Source organism: Musca autumnalis, unplaced genomic scaffold (genome assembly GCF_047663935.1).
Source record: "Musca autumnalis isolate F117 unplaced genomic scaffold, ASM4766393v1 scaffold_4, whole genome shotgun sequence".
Classification (NCBI taxonomy): domain Eukaryota; kingdom Metazoa; phylum Arthropoda; class Insecta; order Diptera; family Muscidae; genus Musca; species Musca autumnalis.
In genome coordinates, this window is record NW_027411977.1 from 141485623 (window position 1) to 141499060 (window position 13438).

The 13438-nt window shown below is 37.3% G+C and overlaps 1 long non-coding RNA gene across 1 annotated transcript; it reads right to left on the reverse strand.

The window, feature by feature from the left end:
• Window positions 1-6808: 6808 nt before the first annotated feature.
• LOC141402627 (uncharacterized) lies at window positions 6809-8867 on the reverse strand. The gene is made up of 2 exons (XR_012412680.1): window positions 8697-8867; window positions 6809-8618 (listed from the first exon to the last, which is right to left on the reverse strand). It is a non-coding gene; the product is annotated as an uncharacterized lncRNA (long non-coding RNA).
• Between the last annotated feature and the right edge of the window lie 4571 nt (window positions 8868-13438).

Sequence of the window (13438 nt, forward strand, 5' to 3'; positions counted from 1 at the left end):
GAAAGGAAGTGAATTCGGACGAAATAAACTGTTTCCCGTTGTCCGAGTGAACGGTTTGCGGAACACCAAATTTGTGAAACACTTCACTTTCTAAAAATCGGATAACATTTCGCGAGTTGGCCTTCGCTAAAGGCTTCAAAAGAACAAATTTGGTCATGTGATCTAACACAATGAAAACATACGCGTTGCCTAACTTAGACCGTGGAAAAGGTCCTATAAAATCGATAAAAATTTTCTGCCATGGCCTATCAGTGACGGTTTCGTTTCCCATTTTCGGTCGTAACACCTTGTTTGGAGCTTTAGTCTCCTTACACAAAACACAACAGTTAATATAATCGCGAACTTGCTTTGCCATCTTCGGCCAGTAAAAATATTGTCGAAGAGCAGCTATCGTCCTACCAATACCACAGTGACTCTTTACTATAGACTTGTGAGCGTTTTCAATCAAACTTTCGGTTAAAACAGTGGGAACCCATAGTTTCCATACGAAATTCTCGTGTACGGGAGTGCCATCAGACGGAATCGTCTTTTTATATACAAATGAGTCAACAATTTTTAAGTCCGGAAGACTGTCTTGGTTCTCGCGTACCATTTCTAACAACTGAGTGTACTCTTTATTCTTGAAATCGGGCGAATCTAAATCAATCAAAGGCTTTTCATCAATGAACATGTTGATTTCATCCATGTGTAAACGAGATAAAGTGTCCGCGACTACATTTTGCGATCCCTTTCTGTGCTGTATATCGAAGTTAAAAGCCTGAAGCTTCAAGCTCCACCTCGCCAACCGACCACTGAGATCTTTCTGCCCCATCAACCATTTCAAAGCGCTGTGATCAGTGATTACCGTGAACGGCATCATCTCAATAAATGGACGGAATTTCTTTATTGCACTGATCACGGCTAAGCACTCTCGCTCAGTGACGCTATAATTCCGTTCAGCATTTGTCAACTGAGCGGAATGAAAGGCGATGGGGCGTTCCAGACCTTCAGCGTCTAGCTGGAACAGCACTGCGCCTAACCCAAGATTGGAGGCATCGCATTGGACGTAAAATCTTTTATCGAATACAGGATGGTTCAAAACAGGACTTGTAGTCAGAGCTACTTTTAATTTGTTGAAAGCCTCGATTGCGGAATCACCGAATGAAAAAGTTCTGCCCTTCTTCAAGGTGCTAGTCATGGGAGCGGTTATTTCGGCATAATCTTTGATGAAGCGCCTAAACCAAGAAGCCATCCCTAGGAACCTACGAACATCTCTAGCGGACTTTGGAATTGGAATATCAGTAATTGAGTTAATCTTTGATGGATCAGGCTTTAATTTTCCTGCCCCGACAATATACCCGAGGTATCTAAGCTCTCGACGACAAAATTTGGATTTCTTGAGATTGATGGTCAAGTTTGCCCTGGTCAACATTTCACCTACCTGACGAAGTAGTTCGACATGTGAGTCAAAATCCGGAGAAACTACTAACAAGTCGTCGAGGTATACGAAAACCTTGTTTTTCAGTTCCGGTGAGATCACTCTATCCATTAACCGACATAACCGTTGGGCTGCATTGCACAACCCAAACGGCATGACAGTAAATTGATAGTGTGGTCTCCCCGGAACTGTGAACGCAGTCTTCGGACGGCTTTCTGTTGCCAGAGGCACTTGCCAAAATGCATCCTTCAAGTCGATGCTTGATATAAAATAAGTGTCTTGAAGCCTGCCTAAGAGTGCGTCTATAAATGGTAGCGGATAAGCATCTTTTACGGTAACTTCGTTTAGCTTGCGTGCATCCAAGCAAAGCCTGTTCTTTTCGCCTCTACGTACGAGTGTGACTGGCGAATTCCATGGACTTGTACTCGGTTCTATAACACCTAGACTCAACATGCGATCCAATTCCTGATATATAAGAGACTCGACAGCTGGCGATACTGGATAATGTCGCTGTTTTATGGGGACAGCATCCCCAGTGTCAATGACATGTTCCTCCAGATCTGTCTTGCCGAGACCATGCTTCTCAAAATCTCTAAAACTTTCCTTAGCTTTCTCCAGCAAGGCTAATTGGTCATCGGACAAGATATGCATATCGGAATCTACTTTATCGGAATGGATCTCTAAGCTGCTAATAAGTTTTGGTGCTACACTGAACTCTTTCCAAAAGTCTACCCCGCAGTACAGGAATAAGATAAACATCCATGGTCTTCGTCTTACCGTCGTACGAGAGCTCAACACTAACTTTACCAGAACAAGAAACTCGCTGGCCACTAGCTGTACCGACGCTACATTTATATACAGGATTAACCTTCAGATTTAATTTATCAACCAAAGAAAAACAATTTTTACCTAAGCAGGTGACACTGGCTCCACTATCAAAAAGAGCTAAAACTGATACTCCATTAACAAGAACTTCTCTAAATGGTCGAGGATCATTGGGTCTAAAATCAGAAAATTGAGCAGACGATATTGATAACCTTTTAAGTCGCCTACGTTTATATCGCTGACGGGTCTTCATAATACGTTTGGAAACAAAAACAGTGGTATCGGCAGTTATTTCGGAATTGAAAATTCTATCACGAGTCTTCATATAATTGGCCATGCGGACGTGAAAAGGTAATGTAAAATCAGGTTTGGTTTTGGCTAAGTTATTGGAAAGTCTGGGTAATACTCTACATGGATCAGAAAGAATTGGATCTGTAGACGTGGAAACATCAGTAGAGGCTAGTCAATCCACTGTCTGAGTAGCTATGGATTCGGACTTAGAAACATTAGAACGACTAATTTGTTTGCAGTTATTGCATTGTGGAGTGGTAACCCCTGGTGATCCGCAGCGGAAACAAAATACTGAACGATGAGAACTGGAGCAATTCTTAAAAATGTGGCCATTGCTGCCGCAATTCCAACACCGTGAAGGCTCATTTTTGGAAACACCAGTTGGCTTCTGCCGTAAACGCAACTCCTCAACATCATGGACTAAATCATCAAAATCAGAATCGTTAATTTCATTTATCATTCGAGGGGGTTGGCCTGTTCTAAATCTCATCGACGATTCCCTTTCAAGAAACTCTTCAGCTTTTCTAACTTCATTTCGGAATTGTTCCACCGAATAAAAAGTGCCACTAAATGTTAAATGGGCAAGTTTGGGTTTCAATCCAGCTTTGAGGATGTCTATAACTTCAAAATCTTTCAAAGGTTCCCTTAATTGAGTACGCAGATTATTTATAGCGTCTATATATTGTGTAGCAGACTCATCTCTCCCCTGCTTCCTGTCCATAATCTGCCTCATTACATCAAGGTTTGATTGAAAACGCTGGAATTCCCTAACTATACACAGCTTTAACATCTCCCAGTTCAAATTTGGATATTGACGGATCAGACCCCAGTACCACTGACAAGGACGGCCTTCCAATAAATGATGAAATTCATCAACCAATTCTTGTTCTGGGCAGCCATAACTATTCCGAAGTCTTTCTACTCGAAAGATAAAATCTTCAACATTCGGTGTCTTTGGGGTAGCATCAAACTTGATGCCCCACTTACTGAGATATGGATACCTGGGCCTACTAAAATCTTCCCTATAACGATTTGTAACTTCCTGGTTTCTACTACCCGAACCTGCATGTCTGGTATCGGTTTGTAGTGGTGGCAAATCATGAGGCCAATCAATGCTTTGAGAATGTGGTTCTTGTCTGTTAATAGGATTAGCTGGAGGAACGGAAGATTGAGAAAAAGCAGCTTGAACTGCAGCAGCAACCGCTTTCTGCATTTCCTTTTTCATGGTTTCAACCATTGATGCTTGGGTGGCCTCTAAGGCGGACTGAACTACCTCAAGAACTCCTGTGCTACTAAGTCTATCAATTTGTTCATCATCATTGCCACGAATAGTCAAAGGGCTAAAGGAAGGTCTAGTAATTGTGCTTGGTTGCTCATTTACTTGCGAAAGAGTAGGTGGACTTGCAAATTCGTTTGGTATAGACGGATCATTGCCATCAGCGCTAGCTGGGATACCTGATCCGGTACCTGGTTCTGTTCCAGCAGCTTCTCCCACTGCTTGACTTGTCGACCTGGTAGTAATGCTGTAAGTTTTTGGCTTAGCACCTGTAGCAGGCTGCATGATGTCCCACAAATCAACAAAAGTTACAAAAAAAATGTCCTTGTACTACTCAGTCCAACAAGAAATTTCAATAAAAAGCTCAAAATCCAAAAATGTCTTCTCTAATGACCGACAGGTTTTCAAAAAGGTAGGTATGATACCATAAATTCAACAAAAATACCAAAGATATATAGATGAAACAGTCAATCACGGTTACTGCCTTAAGGTTCCGAAAAGTCCAATATAGAAAATCTCATACGCAACAAAACTCAATATGAAAATTTAAATGGTTCCAACAGGTCAGGTATTTCCGAAAAGAATCGAACCAAAAAAATCAATAAATCTTGCAAAGTATCTCGAAACCAGAACAAATGCTCAGAAATTCTGTAAACCAGAATAAATTGAGGTAATGAATTATTTTTCTCTAGGCTGTGATAGATCAGTAAAAATGTATGTAAGTCCGGGTAAAATTAGTTCGAATAATATTCGAATCAGAAAAAGAAAGGTCTTAGCTGGTAAAGAAAAAAATAGGACTTCGATAGGCTCTTCAGTCCTCTTCGCCTACCCCTATTGTTCTATGAGGTAAACTGTTCAAAACGTAGGAGTGATTGTTGCCGGTTAGAATTTCCTCAAAGAGTTTCTCGAGGTCTCTTCAGTGTATCTTTAGTTAAGCATAGAACGGCTTTCTAAAGATACACTGGGAAATCGACAACCAGACAACAACCAGTCCTACGGAAAATGCTCCAACTCAAGGTTGAGCGCTGCCGTCCGAAGGCTCTCCAGACTAACCGCCCCTACAACCTTAAGGTACTTCAGCAGACCTCGAGTCGAACTGAAGACCAGTCTTCGGGTACAGCTAGTCCAGTTCTGTGTACACCCTGTGTGTACGTGAAAACAAACAAAAATATATTACTACTTAAAGCTTATATATTTTAAAAGTAAGAACTAGCAATCGGTAGCTTGAGCCTATCAAACCCCTCCTGCCGTCTTTTAATCAAAAAGGAAAAAACAAATGTCTTGAGGGCGACGACCCTATGCCTCACGCAATCGGAAAAAGAATGATAATTAGTACCACGGTAGAAAAATTCCAGCAAAGTGAATAGTAAATTACTACCACCTCTGAAAAATCTGACAAAAACTAATGCACCACAGATCCCAATTGAAATCTCGAAAGGTTTCACCAGGTTCCACGACGATGCTTCACTTTCAATTCTCAAACCAGAAACAGGAAAAAAAAGTTGCCAAAAGATCTTATCAGTGCAGGTGCCAGGAAAAAAATGAAAACTAATATGTCTTAAATGTGCCAACAATTAATTAAATGTCAATAATTTTATTCCCAATAATTTTCAGAAGTATTTCAAATAATTGATGATCAGAATTTCCATAAAATTAAAGGTAATTAGTAGAAGGTTAAGGTATCAGCCAAGATAAATAAAAAAAAAACAACAACAACCAGTACTCATCATCTTCCAAAAGCGTGGTCAAAATTTTCCCCAAAAATTTCAATTCCAATAAATCAATATATTAAAGCAGCTATAATATAGCAAATCATGCAAAAGATCATAAATAATCAACTGCAGATGACAATATATTATAAAGCTTTAAAGAAAGTCGAAGTATGAACTTAATAACATAGAAGTTTTGTCACAAAATTGCAGCTTGACATAAACTCAGGCTTGCAAGACGACTAAAACTCTTTTCTTTAAGATGACATTCAAGAAATGATGTTAAAATTTAATTGACCTTAAGTCGCAATTGGTATGTTGTAATATAACAACAACTCAAGACATACTGAAAACCAATCAAACAAAAATTCATACACCTAATGTACAGGAACAATTCCCATTGATGGGAGTTGAACCCAAGACATTGGCTTGTACGTTGGGCGCCATTGTTATGTAACTAAGTCGGAGTGTAAAGGGGGAATGAGGCATACCAAGATGTCGCTGGTATACACTTGCCATTGAAGAAATTCGGCCTAGCTCAGTGGCCACTCCTGACCAGCCATAAACAAAAATATTGATTCATTATCAATACACATATTCATAAAAGAAACGCTTATTTAAATTAAAAAGAATTAAAGTTGTTGTTGTTGTTGATGGTACCCAAGATGTTTGCTGGGTTACCGTGCCCTCCCAATGGATTTTCTACAAAATCCCCATTGAGTCTCATCGATGACGAGGACTCCCAAAAATTTGACTTGGCTGACCCTTACCTTTACCTTACCTTATATTGTTCAATTAGAACCTCATGATGATTGATTTCAGAATTCAAAACATGTTTATTTATAACTATTCGTTATAATAAGAACAATCAATAAATGCTTAGGGGTAATCTTATAATTAATCACTATTCGATTATTATCTAACTGATATTAGGTTCCCAAAATCAGTAAAAAGAACAATTCAATTTATATTCAGTTCAGAAATACATACAAAATTCAAATTTGTTTTTGCATGTCATTCCCATTCGTGCCACTGTGCACCAAAATTTTTAATACTACCCTCAATTTTTTTTTTTTTTACCTAATGAGCTCAGTGGATAAAATTATGAGGTAAATACCCAGTAAGGATAGATGGACGGAGATCAAAGAAATGGGATTAACATTGACAAAACAAAAGTAAATGACAAAAATATAAGCCACTTAGGCGCTTTATAGAATACAGGACGAGGTCCTAATACTGTATAAATTAGACAATATAAATTGCTTTATACCGATATAAATGCGAATATAATTCAATGGTATGTGTTCAATTAACTTTATATGAAGTAAATGGTCTGGAATAATTTTGAATTAAAATCTTATTATCTTTAAACGAGATTAAACAATGTAAACAATAATCGAGAACATCAAGAATCTTATAAAGATCATTAAAAACGATCCGTCGTTTGAATGGTAATACCAATTTAAAATAATCTGGATACTATAAATTTGTTCAAAATTTGGTATGAATAGGGAGTTCGGTGAGTATTCGGACGATTAAGAAGGGGAATGGGGTTTACCGGAACTGATTCGGACGACAAGGTTCTGACAGGACCAAGAAATTTGATCGAGATAAGAAATATTTGCAAATCAACGAGGAAAACAAGTTTAATGTGGTCTAAATTTACTTTGAACCTATTTAGATTCTTTTCAAATGTCAAGGTGGATATCGATTTAGGTCAAAATAAATTTAGATTCTTAATACTGAGTAAAAAAGGAAAAAAAAACTGATAAAAACTTTTGCTTATCTGCAGACGGACATGTATCGGACGAAGGATTACGGACAGCCAAATAAGAAATCGATCATGATCTGGGTTAAATCCCAATAAAACTATTGAAATCTAAATTGGTATTATCTTTTCTGTGGTTAAGTGCACTATGTGCGATTATAATTTGCACGTGATGCTTTTACCGTTGTAAAACGGCACGTGTATGGAACGACGAACCGTTATTTTGGATTGTCAAATTTCTTACAACAATAACACAAAATAACTATATATATTATATATGGCTATATACTCGTATGTATATAGAATATGTCTATATAAAAAGAATGTTGAAATCCAATCGGTGGGAGCACCTCATTAGTCTCCAAAAGATGATATGTAATTTCGGCTGACCGTCGAAGAATCGGGTAAAAAAACAATCGATCTCAGATTTCCCCGTCTGTGACGGAGAAACTGGATGACAAGACAAAATATGCACTATTCAATATTTCCACTTTATATTGTACTCACGGGATTTTATATGGCTTGTTACTTCCCTTTATATTGACCTGCTCCCAAAGGTGACGTTATGGAGTGACAGTTGATCTAATTCAGCAACAGTTGCGCACAAAATTATACAATGTGGTGGCCGAGGATGATGATTGCAGCTGGTGGACACGATGGTATGATGTCATGAGTGGTGGAGATGACGGAAGAGTTGAGGTGATGGCGGCAATGGCGAGTTGATGGAAGCGGTGATGATTATCCATGGAGTTGGTTGACAAAGGAAATGATTCTGCTACACTACTGTGCGCTATTCCACGCAGAGACACTTCAAATTACAACACCATTGCTAGACATGGACCTTGGTGTGGTAATATATCCTTTTTCGGTTATGGATTTTCTTCCTGGCGTATGGTGGCTGTTTAGGCAGCAGGAATGGCTTGCTTTAAAATTTGTTTAGCTGACCGCAACGAATTTTGATTTGTTCTCTTATAAATTGGTAGGCTTCAATTGGGGTAATGCAATTTGATGTTGGCTTGCGAAGATTTTTTAGAAACGTGTTTTCTGTCGCTTGCAATTACTGCCCATAACTGGATTTACCATCAGAAACACTAAAATTCAAAATGGCGGCGAGGGCCAACGCTCGAGAACATTCTTACGTTGCGGCACAGCTAAATTTCCATAATTCCAAAGAATATAAATTTTCACACAGGATTCTCCTTCAATTTGCAGGAAATGATATGCAATTCTTATTGTATTTGTGCAGGAGTTGTTTGGCATTGGTGGCTGTACACCAAGATTTGCAACACGAGGTTTTGTACGCGTATGTTCCTTTTTGCATAAGGAGAAATCCTAAAAATGCCAAATAGGAAAAACCACAATTTAATAAATTGCCAAATAATTGTTTGTTTGGCTTTTTCCACCACTCACCGTATCTCCAAACTCAGTATTTGCGTGCCAAAAGAAGTTTTCCAATTAGGTCTTGTTAGAAAATTTAAGTTTTGCAACAATGGCGTTGCTAATTTGTCAATTTTTGCGAATGCCTATTTTTTCTTTTGCACGACTTCTTTTGCTGTTGTCTCTTCCACTTTTCTATTTGCAATGACAATCGAACTTAAATGGCGCCATTTCCGCATAAATGCATGTGCATTGTCATTCATTTCGGCGTTGCCACATAACCGAAACGAAATGTCAACTATCAGCTGTTGCTGCCCACCCTATTTCAACGGCGCTCCTTACGCCGATGCCTGCGTTGTGTGCCAAGCCTGACACAAAGCTATGCCAGGTTAACATAACATTTTCTCTTACCTATTTGATCGTTTTCAGTTTGTAGATTTAAATGGATTAGTTTCAAGTGTTCCTGTAGGCCTATTCTGTAACTTTTATCGATTGAAAAGTTGTTAAAATTTCTTTTGTTTTTGTAACAACTACAAAACAAACAAATGAAATTGTTGTAAAATAAACAATGAGTAAAGTTGTTAAAAAGTTACAGAATAGGTACCCTGGTGTAGATAGTGGGGTACCCCAAGGTTCTGTCTTGGGCCCCTTACTGTTTTGTTATGTATATCCATGATGCCCTTGATGCTGATGCATGTTCGCCATTTATATATGCCGATGATATTTATCTATTTTTTCGTGGTTCAAATTCTTTTGGTTTATTGCCAGTTGTCAATGCAGTGTTGATTAATGTTAGTTGTTGGATGCAACGCAATAACTTTATTGTTAATGTGAGTAAGACTAAATCGTTACTGTTAGGCTCTATACGTCAGAGTAGTCATTCCTTTCACATGGTTATTGATGGAAATATTGTTGAGGTAGTTGACAAGATTGAGTGTCTGGGCGTATATATTGATTACATGCTTGATTTCAGTTCACACATTGACACGTTATTTCCCAAGGTTATTTCCATTTTGCGTAAGTTAATTTGTACTACTTATTACCTTCCTTTCTTTGTTAGACGGCAGCTTGCATATCCGTTGTTAATGTCAACTATTACCTATGGTATAGAGGTATTCTCTGGCACTATTCAGTCGTGCCTCGACAGAATTCTTATATTAATTAATATGGTAGTTCGATTTGTATATTGTTTAAATTATAGAGATCATGTCTCCAGTTATACTTTGCAGTTTTTGGGACTTACGTTTCAGTCGTACATAGATGTTCGGGTTATGTCATGTTTTTATAAAATTATTAAAAACGGTACACCGGAATTACTCTGTTCAAAGCTCACGATCCTTACGCAATCCACAAATTTTACTCCCTCGCTTTTGGTCCGGTATCTATGATCGATCATTCCTTGTTATAGTAGCAAGGCTTTAGAATCACCTGCCTCTTAACTTGCGAAGTTTTGCATATTCACCCAATACATTTAGACGTAATTATGTCATATGCTTAAATACGTAGCCCAGTGCCTGCAGTACGTGCATTATTATTAACATGGGATTTTAATTCATTACCTTTAATTCTTTTTTGGCTGGGGAGCCGTTTTTCTAGTTTCTTTTTCTTTTAATTTTTGTCGTTATTTTTGCAAACAATATTTTTTTATTTTTGTATAATGTTATCTTAGTCATGGAAAATTTTGTATTTATTTGTAATGCGCACTTTGGTCCTAAAGAGTTTTTGCATTACTATGTAGGAATAATTAATAAAAATAAATAAAGAAGAAACAGAAAACCTAGCCGAAAAGATAAAGCTGCCGAAAGTCCGCTAATGAATTAAGAAACCACGAGCGTAACATTCTCCTCTCTTTCCCCTCTAGATGGGGTATATGGTAAGAATTGTTTTATGCTGTTAATACAAAATGACATGAACAAAGGTCCCGATTATCTTATGATGCAAAAATAGGCTTGGGAAAACAAAAAATCTCCAAAACTACATAAAATCCAACCAATTTAGCGGATTAAAAAAATCGACATTTTTCTCTGAAAATTGGTAAAATTTTTAATATAGATCTTAGCGTTCTTCCTGGAAGGGACGTACCGCGTAACACAAATTTGGAAGAAGATTTCTTCATCTTGCCACTGATACCAATTATGTTAATGTACGTGGGCAGATAACAGAGTTATACACTAATAAATCCATAGAAACCCTATTCTAGGGCAGCTTTAGTCAGCGGCCTACCATTTATAGTCTGGCACAGATGGCAGCTGATTTTAACACTGAATAATCTTAAACCCATAAACTACTTTGGAAAATTATTCCCGAGGTGGGCACAGGTGGGCATCATGACTAAAACCTTAGGTCAAATTTAAGTATAGGATCGAATTGGCATTACAAAATATACTAAGAAAATATGCAGCTAACCAGAATTTCACAACACGCTAAAACACTATTTTTAATGCAAATTAAGCTATTACCTCCTCCTTCAAAATTCACTATAATAATTTGCTATACGTATTTGTTTCGCGATATTTTGAATATATTTACTTGCACTTAAAATATAGGTTGTACTCACAACAAAAAATATTAGTCAAATGTTCCGACTTTTGAAGCTATTCTTAAGAAGATCGCGTTCGAATGAAACAAAAACTAATATATTTTTAAAAAGGTCCATGTCATAGTTGTCAGAGTTGCCAGTTTACATTCACTTTTTTTATTTTTGGCCAATGGGTGGATCCACTGTGCAACGGTCGGTTGACAACAAGTAGTAGCCGATTGGATAGCAAATTGCATAGCAGGTCCTTTCCGTGTAAGTGATGCCGAAAACCGTTACGTTCTAGTGGTTGTGGATTATTTCAGCAATGGGTGGATCCACTGTGCAACGGTCGGTTGACAACAAGTAGTAGCCGATTGGATAGCAAATTGCATAGCAGGTCCTTTCCGTGTAAGTGATGCCGAAAACCGTTACGTTCTAGTGGTTGTGGATTATTTCAGCAAGTGGCCGGAGGTATGTATATGCTATTCCTAACCAAGAAGCTAAAACAGTTGTAAATGCATATGTGAACAACTGGGTGTGCCGTTATGGTGTTCCATTCGAGTTACACTCTGACCAGGGAAGAAATTTTGAATCTGCAGTATTCAAGGAAATGTGTGAGATATATGGCATAAGAAAAACCAAAACAATTCACATCCGAAGGACTGGAATAAACACACAAAAATTTCTGCTAGCATACAGAACAGCTGTTCACGATTCCACCTCTAGAACACCTGCAAAAAACGTCTTTGGAACTGAGCTCAAATTCCCTGGTGATATGGAATACAGTGTTAAGCCTTCAGTGGCTAATGAAGACAATCAAAACCTTTGCCAAGAGAAATATGACCTTAACGAACTACATGAATTCGTGTGGAGACGAATTAAAATGACAAGTAATAAAATGAAAGCCCGATATGATCGTGCTATATAACCCGCAACGAAAGAAAGGTTTGTCTCCCAAGCTACAAACTCACTGGGATGGACCTTACTTGGTAATTAAGAAACTAAACATCGTGGTCTATAGAATACAGAAATATAAGAGCCCGAAATTTAAAATGAAAGTTGTACATCTAGAAAGATTAGCTGCCTATGAAAAAGGTGGATCTGTGCCTATTCGCGACGAACAGGCTTAGGCGGGGGACAGTGTTACGATATTGTGTCTGTTGTCAGTCATTGTTGTTTTTATTGGTTTGCCCACATTTAAATAAATAAAGATTCATATTATTTTCTATTTGTGTATGCGTAAGAAGTTTTTGCCCATTCGTTCGTCGATTTCATGAACGAAGACACAATTTGGTTTTCATAGCGATTGACGTTTGTATTCGTGTGACAAACAAATGAAAGCTTTTGATTTTCGCAATTTTTTTGGTTTTCGTAACAAAATCAGACGAACGAATACGTCAAAAATAAACGAATGGAAAATACCCATCGTTTTGAATGAAAATTAAATAATTTGAGTAATAAATGGTACAAAACACATGAAAACTGGAAGGGAATGCAATTTTATTCATCGGTTTATTCATCGGTTTCTTCATATTAGGTGTGTCTTTTTACGTGATAATTAGTAATAATTATTATTAATGTTGCCAATTTTGACAGTTGTATAAAGGAAAAGTTGCTGAAAAAATGTTTCGGCAACATTTAGTAAGTAAAAAGACACCCCTATCAAAGACATAAATACAACAAGATAAGACATTTTTTTTGCTATCATTCTTCAGTGAATGGCTTTTGAATTTAACATAATGTTATATTACGATATGGTGATATAACATTTTTTTCTTTTATACATTTTTACGTATTTAACCGAATTTACCGATCCAATTGACATAGAATTATTCTTGAATAGATCCTTGAATGCATAAATTTCGTTTCTGATACCATTACATGAAATGTTCCTCCTTGGTTGCGATTTTGAATTAACTGCAACCTGTTAATGGTAATGTTTCTATACAAAGTTTCGTAAACATTTTTTTTGTTGCATGCATTTTGTCTAGTCCTAGTTGTATTTATGTCTTTGCCCCTATTATCACAATTATTTTTGGACAAATTTGATTACATTTTTTTCTTATTTTTTTTTTTTTTTTTTGAGTTTAAAGTTGTCGCCCTGGGTAGGAGTGAATACTCCTTTGGTGTTTTTTGGCCGCTATGTCACCACAACAAGCAAAAAACTATTTAAAGTTTAAATTCAATCTTATTCAGGAACTTTGTTAAAACAGGGTTTTTTTCAATTCCATATCTGCTAATGAACTCCACTGTGGAT